The sequence below is a fragment of the Panthera leo genome, chromosome C2, assembly GCF_018350215.1.
Source record: "Panthera leo isolate Ple1 chromosome C2, P.leo_Ple1_pat1.1, whole genome shotgun sequence".
Classification (NCBI taxonomy): domain Eukaryota; kingdom Metazoa; phylum Chordata; class Mammalia; order Carnivora; family Felidae; genus Panthera; species Panthera leo.
In genome coordinates this window covers 140,076,505-140,099,555 of record NC_056687.1, presented here as the reverse complement: position 1 = coordinate 140,099,555, position 23,051 = coordinate 140,076,505, and the positions used below count along the sequence as shown (strand labels likewise).

General features: G+C 40.2%; 1 long non-coding RNA gene across 1 annotated transcript in view; it reads right to left on the bottom strand.

Annotated features, from left to right (window-relative positions):
• The window catches only part of LOC122198609, a 53,415-nt gene extending 37,527 nt beyond the window's left edge, over window positions 1-15,888 (bottom strand). The window contains exon 1 of the long non-coding RNA XR_006193055.1: window positions 15,760-15,888. This is a non-coding gene — a long non-coding RNA (uncharacterized LOC122198609). The remainder of the gene's footprint in view (window positions 1-15,759) is intronic.
• Window positions 15,889-23,051: the final 7,163 nt, after the last annotated feature.

The following is a 23,051-nucleotide window of genomic DNA, read 5'->3' as shown; positions in this document are numbered from 1 at the left end:
TCTCCATTGGTACTTTCTGCTTTTAACTGAGGATTATACAAAAATGCAGTTTTCCAACTTCCTTAATCTTATATTCAAAGGGGATACAAGTGTCTTCTGTATTTACAGAAATATTTTCCAAGTAATGCAAAAGGATACTGAATTCTGTCCTGGGTCCCTGTGGCTTGGAATACAATATAGATAGCCCCTTGCGACTTTTTCTTTTTTTAATCTTGAACAGCATACAAAAAAATCACAGAATTCTAAAATATCTGAACGAAAGGCCCCTCAGAGATCATCTTTGTCCAGCTTCTACATTTTACACAGTGGAAAAGAAGGCTGGTAAAGTTTCAGCGCTAAGACCTCCTTCAAGTACATTAATATTTATTTTGTATTCTATATTTTGCCTTCCCAATTGTATACTCTCTGAGAACAGAGACCCCCTCCTTAAACTTCTTTTATACCTCATTTGCTACACAGATCTGTGTGTAGGAGATATTTAGAAAGAACAGGGGCATGGATGTTTTAAGTGACCTCCCACTAAATCTGCTCCCTTTAGAGCACAGGAAAATTTGCTCTAAACTGAATGGGATTAGAGCTAACCCATAAGGGATGCACAAAGTTTTAAATGGAATAGTGACCTAGAGAAATTTCCTCCTAGCTCAATGGGTCCATTGGAGGATGCTTTGGATTTTACTGTTTATTACGTATGTAGTACTTGTACTCACCCTTGTAAAAACATCAGACAACACATAACTATACAGAGTAAAATATGAAAGACCTCCAAATTTCCTTCCTCTTTTTATATCCCTCCCCAGTGTAAGTCATTATAGGATAAAGTGTACTGTTTTACCCCTTTTTGATATATTTCCATGCATGTGTAGAGTTTGTCTTTTTTTACGTAAATGAGATTATGCTTTATTCACTGTTCTGAAAAACTTGCTTTTTAAAAATTTTTGTTTATCTGTTTGTTTATTCATTTATGTATTTATTTTGAGAAAGAGACAGAGAGAGAGCAAGCCCTGGAGGGGCAGAGAGAGAGGGAGAGAGAAATCCCAAGCAGGCTCTGAGCTAACAGTGCAGAGCCCAATGCAGGCTCACTCTCATGAACCATGAAATCATGACCCGAGCCAAGTCAGCCGCTAAACCAACTGAGCCACCCAGGCACCTCGAAACTTGTTTTTTCACTTAAAAACATATCTTGGAGGGGCGCCTGGGTGGTTCAGTTGGCTGAGCATCTGACTCTTGATTTTGGCTCAGGTCATGATCTCAGGATCATGAGATCGAGCCCCACATTGGACTCCATGCTGAGCATGGAGCCTGCTTATGATTCTCTCTCTCTCTCTCTCTCTCTCTCTCTCTCTCTCTCTCCCCGTGCCCCTACCCTGCTTACGTGCTCTCGTGCTCTATTGCTCTCTAAATAAATAAATAAGTAAATAAATAAATAAATAAAACTTATATTGGAGATCCTTCCATATCAGTACATATGCATAGTGTTTCATCAAATGGGTGTAGCATATATTATTACTAGAATAGCCATTCTCCTATTAATGAGCTCTGAGAGAGTTTGTCATTTTTTTGCTATCATGAACAACACTGCATTACATGAGTATTAATTCAGAATGGATTCCTGGAGCAACATTGGTGGACTGGTGCTCACTTCCTTTGAGTGAATGGATCAAAGGTAGCAGGAATGATCTAAACCCTGTACCTTGACAGATGGCCTTGGACAAATCACTCCAGACTCATGGCTGCCCCACCTAATTCAGAGAATGATACAGGTTCAAATGAGATAAAATTATAAAAAGTCTCTGGAAACAACGAACGGCTATATAAATGAAAGCAACTGACTATCCAAAGATAGTAATATATGTTATGACATCAATAAACCACATGCACGGCTGCACTGCGTGCTCTATAAGGAACACCTTACTAATGTCTCAGTATCCTTTCCTGGTTTGGGTGTAACTCCTCCTTCTATGACGAAGTTGCCCCTCTCCCGACTCCAACCATGTAATTCTAGTTCAAGTGCCACCAATTAATTATAGCACATAGCAGTTGTTCTGATGGTGGGCATGTGACTTCCCACATAAGGGCTTTTCCCTGGGAGTTTTCAAACTGGGCCAGGGGAAAGAAGAGCATCCCTCAGAATGACATAAGCAAAATGGCTAAATAAGATACCCCTTGCATGTAATTCCCCCTCAGCAACAATAATTTGCCATCCACTCATGGGTAAAAGTACCTTCCTGCAAATGTTGGGATCCAGGTAGGAGACTGTGAAACCTCAGTGCAATCCAAGGCCCAGGAGAGCTGTTTTGAGAAGGCAGGCTTGCACCCAGGCTGTTGACTCAACGATGGTGGTCCCAGCTTCAGAAACAGAAACTACTCTATACCTGAGACCTTGGCTACAGCTCCATTTGGCTTTGGGTCTGTCACCATAACCATATGCCAAGGGAATGGGGAGGAGTCACGCCCACCTGAGCAATGGGTAATAGACATTCAGACCTCAGTCCTGGCTGTGGATACTGAAATAGTCTGTGAACTGACTCCAGCCCCTCTCAGCCATAATCCAAGCGCCCCTTGAGATAAAGCCACCAAACTCGATCCGACTATAGATTCTGAAAGGGCCCAGTAACCAGGCTCTAGCCCATCCCAGCCACAGTCAGCAAATTTTCTTGCTAGCACAGGGACCCAGCAGAAGACACTCCCCTGTCTCAGGTCCTGGTTACAGAACCAAACACAGCTCTGTACCCATGAATATTCAGCTACACCCGTCTGGTGCAGTCCTATCACAAGCCCCATATGCCAAGGGACCTAGGAGGAGTCATACCTCTCACACACACACATGTCCTGCCTTCATTGCAATGATTAACAGACATAGGAATCTTGGTCTTGCTGTGGACCCTGAAGTGATCCATGAACCAGCTCTAGCTCCTTTCAGCTGAGGTCTGGGAGTCCCCAGAAGTAAGCCTGCCAAATTTTGACAGACTATAGATTCTAAAGGGGCCCCGTACTAGGCATCAGCCTTTCCCAGCTATAGTCCACTAGTTAGTCTGCTGGCACAGGGGTCGGGAAGGAGCTACTCACATCTGTACCCACAGAGATCCTGAAAAGGCCCTCTACTAAGTGCAGGCCCCTCCAGGTCAGGTACCTGTCTCGCATATCCAGAGATCTGGCAGGAGACACACCCACCTGTGCCTTCAGAGCCAGGTCTGCAGACCTCAAACTTGGCTGTAGATCCTGCAAGAACCCTGAGCCTGAGTTCCAGCCCCTCTCAGCCACCGTCCAGGGGCAGTGCTGCCTACCCAGAAACCCCTGCAGTAACCAGACAATAGCCCTCCAGGGACCAGATGGGAGCCCCACCTGTTGTGTAACTGGTAGTAAGCAGGCTTCAAGAGGACCCAACTGTGAACCCTGAACAGAAGCTTATCCCAGTGGGACTCTACTAAGCAAGTTACCAGAAGCAGTACCATCCACCCAGGGACCAGAGAGGATCCACACCTACCCAAGCAACTTGTTATAAGCCCACCAACAGCAGACCCCACGGCAAACCCAGCCAACAGCCTAGAAACCCACTCCTACCCAGTACAACTGTTATTCTGGAGGTAATCCCATTAGCCCAGGGCACTGACAGGAGCAAGTCTTTACCTTCTGGAGCCAGTCTGTAGAGACTGGAAGTGGTATCTGTCCCTTCAAAATGTACAAACACTAATGTAATGCTACATGGGTCACAAAGAACTAGGCAAATATGACACCACCAAAGGAAACTAATAAAGCTCCAGTAAATGACCCCAAAGAAGTGTAGATCCATAAATTACCTGCCAAAGAATTCAAAATAGTCATCTTTAATTTTTTTTAATGTTTATTTATTTTTGAGAGACAGAGAGAGACATGGCACAAGCGGGGGAGGGGCAGAGAGAGAGAGGGAGACACAGAATCCGAAGCAGGCTCTGAGCTGTCAGCACAGAGCCCGACATGGGGCTCGAACTCACAAGCTGTGAGATCACCACCTGAACCAAAGTCAGATGCTCAGCTGACTGACCCCCCCAGGCACCCCCAAAATGATCATCTTAAAGAAACAACAAAATACAAGTGAGCATAGATAGAAAACTAAGCAAAATCAAGAAAACAACGTATGAACAATCAACAAAGTGGAAAGAACCTATAGAATGGGAGAAAATATTTGCAAACCATATATCTGATGACGGGTTAATAACCAAAATATATAAGGAACTCATACAACTCAATAGCAAAAGAACAAGTAATCCAATTTCAAAATGGGCAGAAAACCTGAATAGACGTTTTTTCAAAGAAGGCGAAGATGTACATAAAAAGATGCTCAGCATCACTAGCCATCAAAAAAATGCAAATCAAACCCACAATGAGATAACACCTCACACTTGTTAGAGTGGCTACTTTCAAACAGACAAGAGATAACAAATGCCAATAAGGATGTGGGAAAAAGAAAACCCTGGTACACTATTGGTGGGAATGTAAATTGGGCAGCCATTGTGGAAAAGAGTATGGAAATTCCTCAAAAAATTAAAAATAGAACTACCAGATGATCCAGAAATCCCACTACCAGGTATATACACAAAGGAAATGAAATCACTATCTCAAAGAGATGTCTACACCCTACATGTTCACTACAACATTATTTACAATAGCCAAGACATGGAAACAACCTAAGCATCCATCGACAAATGAATAAAGAAGATGGGGTATGTGACACATACACAATGGAATATTATTATTCAACCAAAAAAAGGAAATTCTGACATTTCCACAATATGAATGGGATTTGAAGGCATTATGTTAAGTGAAATAAGTCTGACAGAGACACAAATACCGTATGATCTCACTTATATGTGGTATCTAAAAAACAAAAAACAAAGCTAAACTCATAGAAACAGAGAGCAAAATGGTGGCTTCCAGGAGTGAGGGGGAGCGAGAAGTGGGGAGATGTGGGTCAAAGGGTACAAACTTTCAGTTATAAGATGAACAAGTTCTGAGGCTCTAATGTACACCATGGAGGTTATAGTTAACAGCACTGTATCATATACTTGAAAGTTGTTAAGAGAGTAGTTCTCACTAAAGAAAAAAAAAACAAGTGTAACTATATGAGGTGACAGCTGTGTTAACTACCTTTATTGTTATAGTGATTTCACAAATGTATGTGTATCAAATCATCAAGTCACACACCTTAAACTTACATAGCTGTTATATGACAATTACACCTCAAAAGCTGGAGGGGAAAGATAAGCGTACCCCTCTCTGGAGCTGAAGCTGTGAGATGTGGCATGGCGTGCTGAGGCTGGTGGCCTTGTCTCCAGCCACGTAGGGGAAGTCAATCTGAGAGCTAGAGAAATGCATGCCCTGATGGCATTTAGGGCCCTGGCTCTAGTTTCTGAGCCATGGCCTCACCCTGAGGCCTCTTTCTCAGGGCACACATGCCTTTTAATGTATTCCTCCTTTGGCCTAAACAGTTTGAGTTAGGCAGCAATAACCTATAGTGAAATTTCTTTGGATTCCTGCCATTTCTATCCGTTGTTCTTCTCACTGTCGTCCACTTTTTTCCCCACCCACCTGCCATGAAGCAAAAGGCTGTTCCTGGGGGAAGGATGACTTTGATTTGCTTTCTTAATCTGAGCAAGATAATCACACCTGTGCTCCAACAGAGATTATTTTGACAGGGAAAACATGAGGTCTCCTCAGGTACAGAAGTATCTTTCATATTTCTGGTCATCTTCCATAACCTGACTCATAGCCAGTTGATGGGAGAGAGTGAAGGGGGTGGGAAACAGATTTCTATAAATGACCGTCTTCAGCTACACCAAGAATGAAACCATTGCTATTTTCCAAACCTCAAAATCTACTTGCACACTTAAAATTGAACTCTGGTTCCCACATACCAATTTTCTAGAAGAGAACATTTCTTTTTGGAGAAGTATCTCTGGCCTTGAACTTCCCTCTGTCCTTGCTGTTAGGGTACATTTAAATACGCTTTAAGAAGAATTGCCAAAAAGAAGCTTTGTCACCATTCCACCTTTGACCACTTCTTTTCTTCAAATGTTTATATTTGAGAACTAGTCCTCTGGCACTAAGAGAAAGGCTTTGTCACTTTAATACTAAGACTGCTGAATTGTTTTTTAGTAAAAGTAGAATTAAACAGTAGCAGCTTGCTGGTTAGAGGGGAAACACTTGTCTTTCAGAGACATAAAAACCTGGATTTAATAATACCATCTACATCAAAAACAGATTTAAAGTTACTATCTCCCTGGGGCACCTGGGTGGCTCAGTCGGTTAGGTGTGCAACTTCGGCTCCGGTTATAGTCTTGTGGTTCACGAGTTCAAGTCCCTGTGGGCTTGAACGTTGGGCTCTGTGCTGACAGCTCAGAGCCTAGAGCCTGCTTCAGATTCTGTGTTTCCCTCTCTCTGCCCCTCCCTTGCTTATGCTTTGTCTCTCTCTTAAAAATAAATAAAATCATTTAAAAAAATTTTTTAGTGTCTCCCTACAAAAAATATCTGATCTGACACTAACCTGCCTCAGTGACCTTGAACAAACCACTCATAAATCCTGTGAGTCTCAGTTTCCTTATCTATAAAATTTAAATTAGAAAAAAAAAGCTCAGCTCATAGTTGTTGTAACAATTAAATGAAATTTTATATGTAAACTCTATATATTAAATAAACTATCGGCACAATGCCTAGAGCATATTATATGTCCAATATATGATAAGTATCACTATATAATTGTTAGTAATGATTCCTAACACTTGAATAGTAACTTTCACTTTGATCCTAATAATAATCATGGATGTAGATGCAACGAGTGTCCTCTCCACTTTGGAGATGAACAAATTGAGGCTCAGAAAAAACAAATGGTTGTCTAAGATAACATTTCTAGCTAGGTAACAGCAGATCTGAAATTCAAACCAAGCCACTCTGGATCAAGACCCCTTCTCCTGGGATGCCTGGCTGCCTCAGTTGGTAGAGCATGCGACTCTTGATCTTGGGATTGTGAATCTGAGCCCCATTTTTGGGTGTAGAGATTACTTAAAAAAATAAAATCTTAAAAGAAGACTGCTTCTCTTGCCCTAGGCAATCCTACCTTGCATTAATGATAAAAAAATAAATTAAATAAATCAGATTCAATCAACAAGATTTTTAAAATATCAAACACCTCATAGGCGTCAGACAATAGTCTAAGCTCCAAAGATAATGTCAAGAGCAAAACAGACAAAATCTCTCTCTCTCTTCTCATTCTTGAGGGTGAAGTCAACAAAAGAATAGATAAGTAAAATACACAGTATGTCAAATGGTGGGAGTACCATAAAGAAAATTAAGACAGGGAAAGGGGAAGGAGTGTGCCCAGGAAGGGCGGACAGAGTACAGTTTTAAAAATTATAGCCTGGGGGCACCTTGGTGACTCAGTCAGTTAAGCTTACAACTTTAGCTCAGCTCATGATCTCATGGTTCGTGGGTTTGAGCCCCTCATCAGGCTCTGTGCTATTAGCTTGGGATTCTCTCTCTCCCTCTCTCTTTGTCCCTCCCTCCCACCTCTCTCTCTCTCTCTCTCTCACTCAAAAATAAATAAAAAATAAACATTTTAAAAAACAAAAATGATAGCCTGTGTTGGCCTTATTGAGAAAGTGACAACTTGAGTAAAGATCAGGGGAGGTAGGAAAGGAAGACACCCCTACATCCGCAAAAAAGCAATCCAGAGAAAGGGAACAGGAAGTGCAAAGACCCTGAAGTAAGAGGTGCTAGATGGGTCCCAGGAATAACAAGGAGGCCAGAGCTAATGCAGAGTAAGCCACTGGGAGAGGACTATGGGGTGAAGGCAGTGAAGTACTGAGGGAGAGTGCTGCTGGCCATAGGGTGAAGAACAAGTATGGCTTCAATAAGACATTACTCTGAGATGAGACCCTCTGGAGGGTTTAGTGCAGAGGAATGTCACGGTCTGACTTACATTTGGAAGGATGGCTCTTGCTGCTGTACTGAGGTGAGACTATAGGGAGATAGGGGTAGAAGCAGGAAAACATGACGGAAGACTACTGCAAGAGAGAAAGGAGGGTGGCTTGGACCAGGATAATAGTAGCACAAAGAATGAGAAAGTGGTCAGATTTTAGATAGGCCCTTTTTCATTATGAAAATTTACAAACATTATAAAAGCAGGGAGAATAACACAGAAAATTCCCATAAATCCATCACCCAGATTCAGTAATTATCAGGATTTTGCCACATTTGCATAACCAGCTTTTTTTTTCTGAAGTGTTTTAAAGCAAATCTTACACATCATATCATTTCACCGCTACAAATTTCATACAATATACATTTCTTTAAAAATATGAGCATTTCTTACACAAATATAATTACATTATCACATCTAAGAAAATTCTCTAGAACTCTTTGGTATCAACTCAGACCATAATCCAACTTCCCTAGCTGTCTTAAAAATTCCTTTTATAGTTGGTTTGAATCAGGGTATAATCAAGGTCAATATACTGCATTTGGTTATTGTTATTTTGGTTACTTTGGTTATTTGGTTATTTTTCTCGAGTTTCTTTTCATCTAAAGGAGCCATACACACACACACACACACAAACACACACACGCACGAACTCACCTTTTTTTCCCCTTTGACTTTTCCCTGTGATTTGCAAAAACCAAACCATAGTAACTATAGCTGTTCTCTAGAATGCCCCACATCCCTACTGGGTCCATTTGTTCCCCCTCTAGTGTCGTGAACTCATTCCTCTATCACCTTTATTTTCTGTAATTGGAAGGTAATTCTAGGAGCTTGGTTAGATTGTTTTATCCTTTTTTGTCAAGAATAGTTCATAGATGAGGGGCGCCTGGGTGGCTTGGTCGGTTAAGCGTCCGACTTCGGCTCAGGTCATGATCTCACGGTCCGGGAGTTCGAGCCCCGCGTCGGGCTCTGTGCTGACAGCTCAGAGCCTGGAGCCTGTTTCAGATTCTGTGTCTCCCTCTCTCTGTGACCCTCCCCCGTTCATGCTCTGTCTCTCTCTGTCTCAAAAATAAATAAACGTTAAAAAAAAATTTAAGAATAGTTCATAGATGAAATGTATTTTACAAAGCATTACATCAGGAGGTACCCAGTGTCTGGTGGTCCCATTTACAATGACACTCAGATAGTGATCGTTTCCATCCATATTCACCTGATGTTTCCATTCACTGATGATCATTGTATGAAATAATTATTTCACAGGGCTTAAATGGGGTGTAAGTGGTTATAAAAATGGATGTATTTTAAAACTTGCTTTTACATAAAGAAAACACATTTTATTTATCTATTCTTTATTGGTGAAAAAAAAAGGATATGTCAAATTTTTATTAAAAACAACTAAGGAGCATATTTTATGCATGTTTCTGTGTATGTATAAATGAATTTCTCTGAAGTCTAGAGCAAGGATCATAAAAATTTTTCTGTGAAGGGCCAGACAGTAAGTATTTTAGGCTTTGTAGGCCATGTGGTCTCTGTTGCAGCTATTCTGCTGCTGTCAAACAAAAACATCCATAAGAAATATATAAATGAATGAGCACCACATTCTGATAAAAAATTATTTATAAATTTATGTGTATTTATAAAAACTGGCAGGGGGCCAGATTTAGCCTAGGGGCCATCATTTGCGTAGTGATACCTGTTTACACTCCCATGAGCAATGTTTCTCCACATTCCTGTCAACACTTGGTATTATCTAACTTCTTAATTTTTGGTCAATCTGATGGGTATGAAAACAGTGTTTCATTTTTCATAAGTCTAACTGCAAATGTGTCTATATATTTTTCATATGCATATTGGCTATTTAGACTTCTCAAACATGCCTGTTCATATTTTTGCCTACTTTTCCACTGAGTTGTTTGCCTTTTTCTTAATTTGTGTTCTTTATACATTCTAATTCTATTCCTCTGTCGGTTATATGTACTGTAAATATCTTCTAGTATGAGCTTGTCTCTCCTTATAGTATCATTCATTGAACAGAAGTTTTTGTTTTTAAATATTTGTTTTTAAATATACATGCTTTAGGGGTGCCTGGGTGGTTCAGTCAGTTGAGCATCCGACTTCAGTGCAGGTCATAATCTCACAGTTTGTGGGTTTGAGCCCCACATCGGACTCTGTACTGACAGCTGAGAGCCTGGAGCCTGCTTTGGATTCTGTGTCTCCCTCTCTCTCTGCTCCTCCCCCATTCGTGCTCTCTTTTTCTCTCTCTCAAAAATAAACATTAGGGGCGCCTGGGTGGCGCAGTCGGTTAAGCGTCCGACTTCAGCCAGGTCACGATCTCGCGGTCCGTGAGTTCGAGCCCCGCGTCAGGCTCTGTGCTGACGGCTTGGAGCCTGGAGCCTGTTTCCGATTCTGTGTCTCCCTCTCTCTCTGCCCCTCCCCCGTTCATGCTCTGTCTCTCTCTGTCCCAAAAATAAATAAAAAAAAAAAAAAAACGTTGAAAAAAAAAAAAATAAACATTAAAAAAATAATAAATATACATGCTTTAAAAATAATAATAAATTGGGGCGCCTGGGTGGCGCAGTCGGTTAAGCGTCCGACTTCAGCCAGGTCACGATCTCGCGGTCTGTGAGTTCGAGCCCCGCGTCAGGCTCTGGGCTGATGGCTCAGAGCCTGGAGCCTGTTTCCGATTCTGTGTCTCCCTCTCTCTCTGCCCCTCCCCCGTTCATGCTCTGTCTCTCTCTGTCCCAAGAATAAATAAAAAACGTTGAAAAAAAAAAAATTAAAAAAAAAAAAAAATAATAATAATAATAAATTTATATTAATCCTTCCATGTATGTGTGTCCTTTTTATACTTTGTATAAGAAACCTTTCTCTACCTCAGTATCACAATAATTTTCTGTATTTTCTTCAAAATGTTTTCTTTCCACATTCACGGTTTAGTATACCTGGAATTTATCTTCATATACAGTGTAAAGTATCTTATCTAATATGATCTTATCCAACATGGACAGTGAATTATCTGATCCCCCTTAACTAACTACTCCATCTATGAGTTCCCCACTGATTTGTAATGCTACCTTTGATTTATCGCAAGTACCCACATATTGTGGGTCTGTTTCTAGACTGTATATTCTGCTTTTTTAGTTTGGTGGTCTCTCCTCAGGCTAATACTAAACTAATATAATATTTTTTTAAGTAGACTTACTATCAGATAGACCAAATCCCTATCTCCAACATCTTTAAGTATGCTGCCCAGTATTTATATTTTATCTTCTATATGAATTTTAGATCAATCCTAATTTAAAGGTTAGGAAACTAACATTTGGGGAGTCTTCATAATTTTCCCAAGACTCCATGATTAGTGTGTTATGGGGGTGGCATCTGAAGCCATGCAGAATTATTTCAGAGCCCAGATTCTAGCCACTAAATCTACAACACCACCTCCACACTTAGCTTATGAGTGGTAGAAAGAGCTAGATTAAATGTCAGTAAACCCTGGCCTCCAGGCACAGCTTTTCCATAGGCAAATGCTTGGGTGACTCTCTGAACCAAGTTTCCTCATCTGCAAACAGTTACAAAAATAAGTTGTCCCAAAGCCATAAATGAGAAGTCACTGTAAACTGTGAAGCGCTGATTCTATAGAATCCCACCTACATTTTTTGTGCAACATTTTTTAAAATTTACTTATTTTGAGAGAGAGAAAGTGCACGAGCGAGTGGAGGAGGGGCAGAGAGAGAGGGAGAGAGAATTCCAAGTAGGCTCCACACTGCCAGCACAGAGCCTGATGCAGGGCTGGATCCCACAACTGCAAGATCATGACCTGAGCCCATATCAAGAGTCAGACAGTTAACCAATTGAGCCACGCAGGCACCCTCAACATTTATTTTAAATCTCTTTTATTGATATTCTGTGCTAAATCTCTTTCAATGAATATAGATTAAGGGATCGTCAGGAAAATAATTTTGCTTTTCTTGAGATCAAAATGCAAGTAGAAGGAAAACAGTCACTAAAATTATTTTGTCTCTAGGGTGCCTGTGTGACTCAGTTGGTTAAGCGTCTGACTCTTGATTCTGTTCAGGTCTTGATCTGATGGTCATTGAGATCAAGCCCTGAGTCACATCAGACTCTGTGCTGAGCGTGGAGCTTGCTTAAGATTCTCTCCCTCTCTTCTCTGACTCTCCCCCATACACATGCACTCTCTCCTCTCTCTCAAAAGAAATAAATAAAAACCTTAAAAAAAAATATTCTCTCCCTCTCCCTCTACTCCTTTCTTGCTCTTGTGCACTTATGCACACACTCTCTAATATACATATATTTATTATTATTATTATTATTATTATTATGTCTCTAAGGATAATACAAAAAATATCCTGGAACTTACAGGATCCCCAGTATTGCTCCAAGATCATGATCAGTGAGTCTCATACCCTACAGGAAACCCACTAACAGATGAGCTGTGCCCAAATGAAGAAGAAAAAATTACATGGATGTAAAAGCAAATTCCAGATATGCACAGCATACTGAAAACTTATGAGTAAAAAGTACAAATGTTTTGGAGTCAGTGTCTTTAGGAAAACACTTAGATGGAAAGCCCTAACTGTGGCTTTCTCATAACAGAGTTAGGCTAAGCCAAACAGGGGAAACCAAAGTATCTGACAATTGATCTAAGCCTGCATTTCTTCCTTTACTTCTTTCCCAACTTCTGCTTAATCAGAAATAAATGGGAAGCTATAAAATAAACCATACAAGTAAAATAAAATGAAGTTTAGTTTCTCATGGTCTTCAAGATAGAAACAGAAATGTGGGAGTTGTTTTGGTCTGAGTATAATTAAGAGATGGGTTTAGGGACACCTGGGTGGCTCAGTCAGCTAAGCGTCTGACTTCACCTCAGGTCATGACCTCATCGCTCATGAATTTGAGCCCCGCATCGGGCTCTCTGCTCAAAGTGCGGGGCCCATTTTGGGTCCTGTCTCCCTCTCTCTCTGCCCCTCCCCAGTTCATTATTTCTCTCTGTCTCAAAAATAAATAAAAATATCAAAAAAAAAAATTTTTTTTCAAGGAGAGATGGGTTTACTTGTCCATATGTCTTACTTCTGTCTTATTTTCCAGAGGCAGAACCTCTGCCAAAAATTCAGGTGTAGGTTCCTTATTAAGAAAATTCTCCTAGGAGAAACCCGTAAGAGAGTGGGGGGGGGGAGGGGGGAAGGGGGGGAATGAGATATCAATGATCTCAAAAAACCTGGAATTTACAACTATCAAGGTGGAAGGGCTTGAGTAAATATCCCCAGATTTAATTTGGACCTCTAAAAGATTGTAGCCTAAAAGTAGGGTTGAATTTAAATAGCCCAGACTTCACAAACTGACACCCAATCTCAAATCAACTCAGTGAGTGAATTAAAACAATGTACTTTAACTGCATGACAGAAACTTTTAATTTTTTTTTTAACGTTTATTTACTTTTGAGACAGAGAGAGACAGAGCATGAACAGGGGAGGGTCAGAGAGAGGAAGACACAGAATCCAAAACAGGCTCCAGGCTCTGAGCTGTCAGCACAGAGCCCAATGTGGGGCTTGAACTCACTGACCGCAAGATCATGACCTGAGCCGAAGTTGGCCGCTTAACCGACTGAGCCACCCAGGTGCTCCACAGAAACTTTTAAAACCTTCTTTTGGCAAAGATAACATCACCCAAGTGACTATAATTTTTCATACACAATGTCTGTCAGTTAATCAAAAATTTTCATGTAAGCCAAGAGACAGGCTCAAGAGAGCAAAAAACAGATGACAGAAACAGACCAACAGATGATCCAGATATCAGTTATCAGAAATTGGCTTTAAAATAAGATAAAGCAGGGGACATCAGTCGCACCCCATTCATTCTTTAATCCTGCACCCCCAAAGAAACATTTTAAACACTTTCAGCAATTCCTTGTTATTTACCTCAATCTTTACAAATGATATGCCCACGTTGATATCAATGAATTTATCCATTTTAGCTCTATTCTATTGAATTTCTATTATGATTGGTAAGATTTTTAGCTCTTTAAACTTTCCTGCCTTGACAATCTCTTACATAACTCGTTCCTTTCCTTTCTCCCATACAATATATTAACAACAAATATACAGTTAAATCAACATTGACTGTTTCCTTTGAGAGTTATGTGAACATTGATTTGTACCGAGCCAATCACTGTACTTAGTCCCTTTCATGTACCACTTACAGAGTTTTGGCTTATTGGCTAATTTTTCATTTTATATTTTCTACATCCTATCATTAGTTCTCCCTCAAACTCCCAAGTAAATTTATAAGACTCCTTTCAATACTATTTTCCACATGGTTGTATGAATACAGTTAACTATTCGTTCCATTCTATTTTCTCTAGAAACTTACCTCCTCAAGTCTTCCATATCCTCCTGCTCCAAAATGTACTGGTCGCTCTCCAGGCCTAATGTACAGCCACCATCTTAACACCCCATTATTTGTAAAAGTAGGAGTTCTTTTCTTTATTTATTTGCTATACTGAAGCCCACATTTCCTGGATTCCATGTCTTGGTTTCCACCCTCATTTTGGTATACCTCCTTAAGAAATTATGCAGTAGAAATAAAATGCTTGAGGGGCACCTGGGTGGCTCAGTCAGCTAAATGTCTGACTTGGGCGCAGGTCATGATCTAATGGTCTGCGAGGTTGAGCCCCGTGTCGGGCTCTGCGCTGACAGCTCAGAGCCTGGAGCCTGCATCATATTCTGTGTCTCCCTCTCTCTACCCCTCCCCCTGCTCACACTGTGTCTCCCTCTGTCTCCCAAAAATAAATAAACATTTAAAAAAAGATTAAACACTATTTTTAGGCTAGTGCAGCACTGAAATTAGAGCTATTTATCAAAAATTATAGAGCACACTTCAGAAAACCTAGAGGTGGGGAATTGCTGGAAATCTACTTGGTTTAGTTCTGACCTAGGGCAAACATGATTGGGACAGATTTTTAAATAGGTACACAGCAACATTACTAAGCACAGGCACTTCATGCTGGGACTTTGTATTCTGAAAAACTGTCTAGAAGCCAGAGGAAAAAAAAAATTACTTTGAAAATGTTTCAAACCCATGGGGGAGGGGAAGGAAAAAAAAAAAAAAGAGGTTAGAGTGGGAGAGAGCCAAAGCATAAGAGACTGTTAAAAACTGAGAACAAACTGAGGGTTGATGGGGGGTGGGAGGGAGGGGAGGGTGGGTGATGGGTATTGAGCAGGGCATCTTTTGGGATGAGCACTGGGTGTTGTATGGAAACCAATTTGACAATAAATTTCATGAAAAAAAAAAAAAGAAAATGTTTCAAAAGCATAAGATGTTTTCTTAACTATTAAATATAAGTGTTGGAACCTCTTATTCCTTTTACCCCTCTTATCTAACCACCAATTTATTTGGTGGACTGGAAGAGGGCATTGGAAAAAGAACTCTTCAAATACTTGCAATCAATGTGTTTAAATGTCCAAGTCATTAGCTTTTGAGACTTTCTACTCCAGTTAAGCAACAGAATATATTACTATGCTTCATTTATCCAGGATCCTTGAAACATGAAAAATTCCACCTAAGTTAAAAGTCCATGGAATACTGCTTTGGCTGCCCCCAACCCCAGTGTATGGAGCAAAGGGCTCTAGCAAACACCAGTGACATCACCTGGTGTCAACTGGAATTCACGAGCAGAAGGGTAAGTGATACACCGTTTCTCGTTTGCTCAACAGCCCATGGTACAGCCTGGGCCAAGCACAGTGAACACAGCTTGAGGCTGTGCTATGGGCTCCAGACCTTCACTACTTTACCTTTTACAGAGGAACTACGGAACAGTCTTGTGATGGGGACAAACTGAGTCTAGATGCCACCCTTGGGGGAAAGCTGGCATAAGCAATCAGCTGCCCGGCACCTGGAGGCCTTAAGGAAATCGTGCTTATGTCCAGTACCATCTGCTAGGAGGAGAAGGAACCCCCAGTTCCAGAAACTTTAATGCCATGAAATCTACGAAGGGTCTGTGGGATTATTCAGGAAGAAACTTCTCTCTGCAGTCTTCCCCAAACAACGTAATTGTTTTTCCTTCCTTTTAAAAAAAAAAAAAAAAAAGTTTGTTTATTACAGAGAACAAATGGAGGGTTGATGGGGGCAGTGGGGGAGAGGGGAAAACGAGTGATGGGCATTGAGGAGGGCACTTGTTGGGATGAGCACTGGGTGTTTTATGTAGGCGATGAATCACAGGAATCTACCCCCAAAACCAAGAGCACACTGAATACACTGTATGTTAGCCAACTTGCCAATAAATTATATTTTTATAAGAAGTTTATTTATTTTGAGAGAGACAGAAGAGAAAGTGCACATGCCTGCCAGCAGGGGAGGGAGGGGCAGAGAGAATCTGAAGCCCGATGTGGGGCTCAGAGACCTGAGCCCAAATCAAGAGTCTGACAACACAACCAACTGAGCCACCCAGGCGCCCCTGTTTTTCCTTCTTATACAGAGTATATTATGCCTGTTGGGTTTTTAAGTGCCTGTTTTTGAAGTATTTCTGTCTCTTTCCTTGCTGTCCTCTACCACTCCTCAGGGTCTAGGATGTTAGAACTCCACATCCTCTAGCTTCTAATCTGTCAGGGACTCAGGAACAAAATAATCAAGTATGTTGAGATTATATATGAAATAAGGTTAAATGGCTTCTTAGTGGGAACCTGAGAAGCATCCCTGCAATAAAGAACATGCAACACTGGGATCTAGTAATTTCCCTCTAGGCCAATGATTCTTAAAGTGTGGTCCAGGGAGCTCTCAGGATCCCTCAGACCCTTTCAGAGGGGGTCCTCAAAGTCACAACTATTTTCATAATAATATTACATTACTTGCCTTTTTCACCTTCATTCTCTCATGAATGTAGTTTTCCAAACTATATAACACATAATATCACAACAGACTCAACATAGAAACTGAAGTGAGAATCCATCTGTCTTCCATTAAAATATTGAAGATATCTGAAAATATGTAAAACAATGCCATTCTCCTCATTAAATGTTTTTGTTTGGGGGGCATCTGAGTGGCTCAGTCGGTTAAGGGTCCAACTTCAGCTCAGGTCATGATCTTGCAGTTCACAAGTTCAAGCCCCATACAGGGCTCTGTGCTGACAGCTCAGAGCCTGGAGACTGCTTCAGATTCTGTGTCTCCCTCTCTCTCTGCCCCTCCCCTGCTTGTGTTCTGTCTCTCTCTCTCTCTCACAAAAATAAATTAAAACATTAAAAAAATTTTTTTCACATGTTTTTGTTTGGAAAAATATAGCTATATTGCCTTTATAAAAGCTATTTATGTTAACATTAGATTTATTTATTGTTATTTTTAAATGGATTAATAAAGAAATATAATTTTCTCAACTTTAATTTCAAGTACAATATGTATTGATAGATACAACATAAACATAAACAAGAACTCTTTGAAATTCTTAATGATTTTTGAGTACAAAGTGTTCCTAAGACAAAAAGCTTAAGAAAAACTACTCTAGACAGCCTTTTTGAGAAACAGAACCCATTCAATGTCTTCAACATACTAGAAAGTGAACCACAAAATCTTGACCTAATGATGTACTAGAGTTTTCTTAACAAATTTTTAATTCATGTATATCTTACAATATAATAGAGGAAGAGTGAATGGTTGGATATTGTACAATCAAATAAAAGTTGCACAACTCAAAAAAGCCTGGAAATTATTTTCAAAACTGTGCAGTGAAAAGCCATAAAAGGCAGAATCTCTTTAGAAAATGACTCCAAAGCTATCAAAGTTCTGCTTATGTGGCCTTTCAAGGTGGCCACATTCATAGCATAGGCTATTGATTTTTCAAATTATTTTTATCTAGTGATTTTTTGAAAGTAGTTTTATTGTCCTCATAAGGGAAAGACTTAAGGATGCACTTTTCTCTGATGTTTCCATTTATCAACAGTCAACCATGATCATGTGCTTCCTTAAGCTCCATCCTCTTTCTTCTATTCCCATCACTGAAGCCCCCCAGGCAATGAACCCTCATTCCCATTTCAGGAAGTATAACTTTCATTTCAGTAACTGGATTTTAAACATGGAATTACTGAGTTGAACAACTGACTTTCTTTCCCGAAGAAATATTCCAACTATGAATTTGCTTTTCACAAATAAAGGACTTCGTGTTTTCACAAAAGAATAAAAAATAGGAAAGTTTAGAACCAACCTTGAATACAAATCATTACGATCATTTTTTACTCATATTCGGGTTGCAAACACATTCTAATACTACTCTTTAGATGAATTAAAAATAATGTTAAAATAATGAAGAAAAACGTTTTTATGAAACATTGTCACCAAACAAAAGCAGAGGCACAAAAATAAAACACATTAAAGAATTACATTTCTTCTTTAGAGATAAGTGGCTTCATCAGTAATCTTAACTATTCTGAACAAAGAATTCCAGAAGGAAGTCTCCCGACCCCTCAGAGAAACAAAAAACTTATTCCCAAACTCCGTGCACTAAAAACACTGCACTTTATTTATGGGAAATAAGTTATCACTTGGAACTGACTTAGTCTTAATTTAGACCAGGAGTCAGCAAACTAGAACCTATGGATAAATCTAGTCTGCCACCTGTTTTTATAAATAAAGTTTTATTAGAACACAGCTATGCTCACTTGTTCACATATTGTCTATTGCACATACCAGCAGAGTTGAGTAGCTGCAACAGAAATTGTATGGTCCACAATGCCTTCGGCCTTTACATTGAAAGTTTGCCAACTCCTAAGTTAGACCAAATTCTAAGAAGATGAGAAATAATATTTTTCAACCCACAGCAGATTGTAAGCAGCAAAAGATGGTGGGGAGAAGATATCCAAAAGGTAGGAATGCCAACCTCAGTGGGCAGTAGACTATTGGCCTGATACCTAGGAAGAAGACCAAAGAACTCTAAAAGGAGTCCCTAAAATTACACCATCAAAGAAGTGGGCTTAGGAAATCCCTTTACCTCAAAAGTAGACAACTCTGAAAAGCCAACCCTGCTCAAGAACTCACATAGGATTAACTGAAGCCTGACTGCAACCATGTTCAGGTCAGCTACTCCCTCTGTCTAATCCTGTCATCCTCACTTCCTTTCAGGAGTGTCACCCAAAAGCAATCTTCTGTATGCAACTATTCCCATCTCAGTGTCCAATCTAAGGAATTCAATCTAAGACTTTGTACAGAGAAACACGGCAGTTGACGTTGGCCTCAATCTTTAAGCAAAACTGCAATCAACTCAATAAACATTTATTGATTACCTATATTTCTAGTGCTACACTAGGCCACTAGGCACTGTTGGAGATTACAAGACGAGTAAGATACACTCTCTGCCTTCAAGGATCTGACAATTTACATAATGTCTATAGTTGCTATTGTGCTACACAAGGTGATTAAAACTACCCAAAGAGAGAATAAACTTCCCAAGGTATTATCAGATGAGGTTCATTGTAACCACCACTGTAGATGGCTTGGGAGAGGGTACTAGGAATGGATATTGGGTCAGCCATCCAACATCCAACTAAAGGAAATGAACATGGTGTCATGGAAGTTATGCTTCACAAGGAGTTTCAAGGATGTACTAGGAGTTTAAGATGCATGAAGAAAACAGCAAACATGGGAAACAATATAAGGAAGGTAATAGATGCAGGAATGGAAAGTACAGGTTATGTTGGAGATCCAACTGTAGCCCAATTTGTCTGAAGCTTGGAATAGGGAGAAAGACTTTGCTTGAGACATAAGTTGAAACCAGCTAACGGAAGTTGTTGAACACTAATCCAAGGAGTTCACTTAAAACAACAGGCAATAGGAATAATTTTGAGAAGTAGAGTGACTATTTAGTGTGTCATCCAAACTAGCCATTTTGAGGGGCATCTGTGGCTCACTCAGTTAAGCATCCAACTCTTGATTTTGCTTCAGGTCATGGTCTCACAGTCATGAGGGTGATGAGCCCTGTATCAGGCTTCACACTGGGCATGGAAACTGCTTGCAATTCTCTCTCTCCCTCTTCCCCTGCCCCTCCTGCACTCACTCAAATGAACGTGCACTCTCTTTCTCCCCCAAAAATGAAAGATTATAAAAAATTAAAAAAAAAATAAATAGCAATTTCAAGAGTTAAAGAGGGTATTATTAATGCAAGGACATCAGATATAAATTAAGACTATCACATGTAAACCAGAATAGTCACCTGAACAGAAAGACAATTAGAGCTGTTCTTTAAAATAATGAACATGGTACTATATTAATTACCTGTTGCTATGTGACAAACTATCTCAAATGCAGTGGCTTAAAACAGCAATAATTCATTAGTTCAACATTCAATGAGTTGGCAATCTGGGCTGCACTCAGTTGGGTAATTCTTTTGTGTTCTTGCCTAGGCTCACTCCTGTGGCTGCAATCAGCTGCATATGCCGATTGGTCTAGATTGGCCTACCTCTGGTGGTTGGTGCTGGCATGCCCACTGAATTATGAGTCTACAACATTCTAGCCAAGCTTTTCCCCATGGTAGCAGGAAGGGTCCCAGCAGCAAGAGATAAGCAAACACTTTTCAAATCTCTGCTTGTGGCACATTTGCTATTGTCTCATTGGCCAAAGCAAGTCACGTAGCCAAGCCCAGAGACTACTCACAGCCTAGAGACAGGGATGGGAATTTTGCTTGCAATTTTACAAATATTATACCATTGATAGTACTGTGTGAGATGAACTAAAGAAGTAAGACTGAACATGGAGACAAGAATTCAAAGACAATTATAACAAGAATCACATTCCTTAACAATTATTGAGCCTTTTTATGTTCAAGGAACTCTACATTTTTTATCACATGTAATTCTCACACATCCCTATGAAGTAGTTAATATTATCCCCATTTTTCTTTTTTTTTTTCATTTTTTCCCCAGTTTTATTTATATATATATATATATATATATATATATATATATATATATATATATATATATATAATTTATTGTCAAATTGGTTTTCATACAACACCAGTGCTCATCCCAACAGGTGCCCTCCTTAATGTCCATCACCCACTTTCCTCTCTCCCCCACCGCCATCAACCCTCAGTTTATTCTCAGTTTTTAAGAGTCTCTTATGGTTTGCCTCTCTCCCTCTCTAACTCTTTTTTCCCCCTTTCCCTCCCCCATGGTCTTCTGTTAAGTTTCTCAGGATCCACATAAGAGTGAAAACATGATATCTGTCTTTCTCTGCCTGACTTATTTCACTAAGCATCACACTCTCCAGTTCCATCCACGTTGCTACAAAAGGCCATATTTCATTCTTTCTCATTGCCAATATATTCCATTGTATATATAAACATCTTCTTTATCCATTCATCAGTTATCCCCATTTTTCAGATGAGAAAACTGAGGTTCAGAGAAATTCAGTAACTTTAGTAGAAGTTACTCAGCTAACAAGTTTTAGGGCTACAATTCAAACCTAGTTAATCTGGGCCCAGAGCACAAACACCTCCCAGATCACACTGCCTCCTCTCCACTAGCCAAAGTGCAACAAGAGACAATGAAACCCTGGGGTGGAGTGTTCACAGTGAGAGGGGACAGGGGGTTTGAAAAGTAAATCAGTAGAATGTATTCACTAATAGAATGTGGGAGTTAAGAAAAAAGGGTGACTCACAAATGACTCAGATTTCAAACCAGCATGACAGGGGGAAGCATATGAAACTAGATGTTAAATTACAAGTTTTGAGGCCCTGAGCTAATGAGAGATATCAGATGCCAAGGAGAGATATGTGAGGTAGACTGACTACATACAAATTTTCAAAGAAAATACCCAAGAATCAGTAATGCAACTGTTGGGGATCCTCATTCAGATTAAGAACATAAAAGACTCAGGGTGCCTGGGTTGCTCAGTCAGTTGAGTGTCCGACTTCAGCTCAGGTCATGATCTCACCGTTTGTGAGTTCAAGCCCCGCATCGGGCTCTGCTGACAGCTCAGAGCCTGGAACCTGTTTCAGATTCTGTGTCTCCCTCTCTCTCTTCCCCTCCCCTGCTCGTGCTCTCTTTCTGTCTCAAAAATAAGTAAACATTAAAAAAAATTTTTTTAAGAATATAAAAGACTCAAGAGTAAGGAGATTTGAGAATTTGTGAGGATTTATCTGGTTTTCCAGCTCAACTGTAACACAGACATACATTTAAGGGAAGGGAGAGGAAGTGCTTTCCCTTTATCCTAAGCCCAGTGAGAAGGGCTTTAAAGGCATCACTCAGTTTGACATGTATTCCTGGCAGGTAAAAGACACAGGGCACAGGGTTTGGATTCTCCCTGAGAAAACTAGAGCATTCAGAGTAGAGTTACAGCTGGATAGTGATGGAACTTCCTTAGATTAAAAAATATATATATACATGAATCCCAGGGACCACAGCAAGAACATGAGCCTGGAGCCATTATAAAAAGGGATCTTGCCCTATAGGATGGCTTTCCAGGCCAAAGAAGCCCAACAATACTTGGCTGAAGAATTTATACTGAGGCAGAAGTCAAGAGCAGATCAGCAGCTGCCAACTGATGGAGAGGCACCATTCACACACAGCGTAACGAAGGGGCCCAGAACAGGATGTAAGAGCCCACAGAAATGCCTGCAAGAAAAAGAACCAAATGTAAACATCTGCCCACCCAGAAAGCATGAGGCCATCTCACGGCACACCTATTAAGTAAAAATGTTACTGTTCTCTTATTCTCCTTTCCAGTCTCTTTCAATTCTGGTGGATTGAGAAACAATAGCTAGTGAGACTAGATGGAGACAACTGAGAAAAGAAGCTTATAGTGACCCCTACCCCAAAGGCATATGGCCCCCCTATAGCTGGCCCTCACTGGGGAAGAAATGCTTGAATGAAAACTGATGTGTCCATAACTAGATATTCTAAAATCCAAAGCAAACTGTGTTTTATAACTTAGGGCTTTCTACTATCTAAGAATGCATAGAAGACTTATCAATCTCCCTTACCCCCTGGCAGAAGATGGACCACCCCTTCAAAAGGGGTTGAAAGGAACATTAAGTAATGAAATAAGCCTTAAGTTTATACTCCACAAGTGCTGCCCATTCAACACATTAGTTAACAAATTG